The 3,372-nt window shown below is 42.3% G+C and overlaps 1 pseudogene; it reads left to right on the top strand.

The window, feature by feature from the left end:
• The first annotated feature begins 475 nt into the window (after positions 1–475).
• LOC144374612 (tyrosine-protein phosphatase non-receptor type 12 pseudogene) lies at positions 476–2,986 on the top strand (annotated as a pseudogene).
• Positions 2,987–3,372: the final 386 nt, after the last annotated feature.

Genomic DNA, 3,372 nt, shown 5'->3' with positions numbered 1-3,372 from the left:
ATTCCAATATTGGGAAAAAATAAAAACAACTGAGTAGACTTGAAAGTGAGATTTTTGGGGTGGCGGCGGGGGCGCGCCTGTGGGGAGAGGCGGCGGCTGTGGCTGCGAGTGGGGGGTAGGGGGGGAAGAACCAGGGAAGGGGGCAGGGCGAGCGGAGAGCAGTGTTCCTGAGGCGGCAGCGGCGTCTCAGGCGGAGGAGGAGGAGGGCGGGGAAGGAGGATGGAGCAAGCTGGGGGTTGGGGTTGGCGCTAGCCACAGCGGCTGTCCTCGTACTGTGGGAGAACGACTGGCTGCTCCTGGAAGTTGTGGTGTCCGGAGCCGGGCAGGTGCCACCACAGCCGCCGCCTGGGCGGTGGGGAGGGGGAGGGAGCTGCAGGGTTGGCGGGGTCGGGAGGGAGGGACGGGCAGGGGGAGCGAGCTGGGGAAGACGGAGCTGGCTCTGCGGCGGGGGGGGGGGGGGGGGGGCAGCGACCGCAGCCTGGGGGACACGGGAAGATGGAGCAAGTGGAAATCCTGAGGAAATTCATCCAGAGGGTCCAGGCCATGAAGAGTCCGGACCACAATGGGGAGGACAACTTCGCCCGGGACTTCATGCGATTAAGAAGATTATCTACCAAATATAGAACAGAAAAGATTTATCCCACAGCCACTGGAGAAAAAGAAGAAAATGTTAAAAAGAACAGATATAAGGACATACTGCCATTTGATCACAGCCGAGTTAAGTTGACCTTAAAGACTCCTTCTCAAGATTCAGACTATCAATGCAAATTTTATTAAGGGTGTCTATGGGCCAAAAGCATATGTGGCGACCCAAGGACCTTTAGCAAATATAGTAATCGATTTTTGGAGGATGATATGGGAGTACAACGTTGTAATCATTGTAATGGCCTGTCAAGAATTTGAGATGGGAAGGAAAAAATGTGAGCGCTACTGGCCTTTGTGTGGTGAAGACCCTATAACATTTGCAGCATTCAAAATTTCTTGTGAAGATGAACAAGCAAGGACAGACTACTTCATTAGGACACTGTTACTTGAATTTCAAAATGAATCTCGTAGGCTCTATCAGTTTCATTATGTGAACTGGCCAGACCATGATGTTCCTTCATCATTTGATTCTACTCTGGATATGATAAGCTTAATGAGGAAACACCAAGAACCTGAAGATGTTCCTATATGTATTCATTGCAGTGCAGGCTGTGGAAGAACAGGTGCCATTTGTGCCATAGATTATACGTGGAATTTACTAAAAGCTGGGAAAATACCAGAAGAATTTAATGTATTTAATTTAATACAAGAAATGAAAACTCAAAGGCACTCTGCAGTGCAAACAAAGGAGCAATATGAGCTTGTTCATAGAGCTATCGCCCAACTGTTTGAAAAACAGCTACAGTTGTATGAAATTCATGGAACCCAGAAAATTGCTGATGAAGGGAATGAAATTAGCACTGAAAGTTTGGTCAGCTCCATGGATACAGAAAAACAAGATTCTCCTTCTCCAAAACCACCAAGGACTCGAAGTTGCCTTGTAGAAGGGGATGCTAAGGAAGAAATATTGCAACCACCAGAACCTCATCCAGTGCCGCCCATCTTGACACCTTCTCCCCCTTCAGCTTTTCCAACAGTCACTACTGTGTGGCAGGACAATGACAGATACCACCCAAAGCCAGTATTGCACGTGGTTTCTTCAGAACAGCATTCAACAGACCTCAACAGAAACTATAATAAATCAACAGATCCTCCAGGGAAAAATGAATCAACTATTGAACAAATAGATAAAAAATTGGAGCGAAATTTAATTTTTGAGATTAAGAAAGTCCCTCTCCAAGAGGGACCAAAAAGTTTCGATGGGAACGCACTCTTGAATAGGGGACATGCAATTAAAATTAAATCTACTTCATCTTGTATAATTGATAAAATGTCTAAGCCACAGGAAGTAAATTCAGGGGATCTAAAAGTTGATGACATATCCCAGAATTCTTGTGTGGACTGTAGTGCAGCACAGTCAAATAAAGCTCCTATTACTGCACCAGAAGAATCACAGAAGAATTCAGACACATTTCCAAGGCCAGATTGCTTGCCTCTTGATAAAAATGGGCATGTAATGTGGTCATTTCATGGACCTGAAAATGCCACACCTGATTCATCTGAAGGCAAATCCTCAGATATTCACTGTCAAACTATGAAAACTGAGTTTAACACCAATTCCTACAGCACAAGTTGAAACCTTTGTGGATCATCAAAATAGTTCACCTCTATTCAGAGTACCCCTTAGCTTTACTAATCCTCTTCACTCTGAGGACTTGGATTCAGATGAAAGGAACTCTGATGGTGCTGTGACCAAGAATAAAACTAATATTTCAACAGCAAGTGCCACGGTTTCTGCTGCCACTAGTACTGAAAGCATTTCTACTAGGAAAATATTGCCAATGTCCATTGCTAGACATGATATGGCAGAAACAATACTTTTGGGTGCTGAAAAAGATGGTGATGTTAGTGAAGATTCACCACCGCCCCTATCTGAAAGAACTCCTGAATCTTTTGTATTGGCAAGTGAACATAATATACCTATAAGATCAGAATGGAATGAACTCCAAAGTCAGGAATGGTCTGAACAAATAGAATCTAAAGGCTTGAAAACCTCTGGAAATGGAAAATGTGATCATCCAGCAGGAGATATTCACACAGAGACTTGTACAGAATGTCCATCTACTTCCAGTGAGAAGAAAGATCAAATAGCAGAGAGTCCAACAGAAGCCACAGATATTGGTTTTGGTAATCGCTGTGGAAAACCCAAAGGACCAAGAGATCCACCTTCAGAATGAACATGATTCAGGGAGCTAAAAGACACTTTAAATTTACTGGAAAATCCAAGTGCCACTGAAAGCCAGATTTATAGTATTCCATCTTTAAAATGTGGGACTAACAGCAGTGTAGATTGTTACCATGATATTACTTTGCTGGGACCATCTACCTGCCTTAGGAAAAAGTATTAAATATGGTTTATTTTGTAACTTCAAGTATTATTGAATTAATTTCTCTTAACACTGTTACATGCTGCTTGTAGATATGTTAATATAGTAATACTTTTATGATAAATTGAGTTTAAGGACTACTCTTTTGCTGTTTTATCATGTATGCATTATTTTGTATATGTATAGGGCAAGTAGGTATATAATTTGATAAAGTTGCAGTCATAAAATATTATTAACAGAAGATGTAAGAAATTTCTGCATGGTCTAAATCTTTGTGTACCTTATTTGTAAATTATTTGCCCTGAAGTTTTAGAAAATAGTTTTTGAATTTTAAAATTGCTGGATTCATGCAGCCAGCATTGCAGGTTATCAGAGATCAAAGATTGTAATAATAATACAT

This window comes from Ictidomys tridecemlineatus, unplaced genomic scaffold (assembly GCF_052094955.1).
Source record: "Ictidomys tridecemlineatus isolate mIctTri1 unplaced genomic scaffold, mIctTri1.hap1 Scaffold_77, whole genome shotgun sequence".
Classification (NCBI taxonomy): domain Eukaryota; kingdom Metazoa; phylum Chordata; class Mammalia; order Rodentia; family Sciuridae; genus Ictidomys; species Ictidomys tridecemlineatus.
Note: the sequence above shows the minus strand (reverse complement) of the source record. Positions and strands in the feature narration are given on the sequence as shown.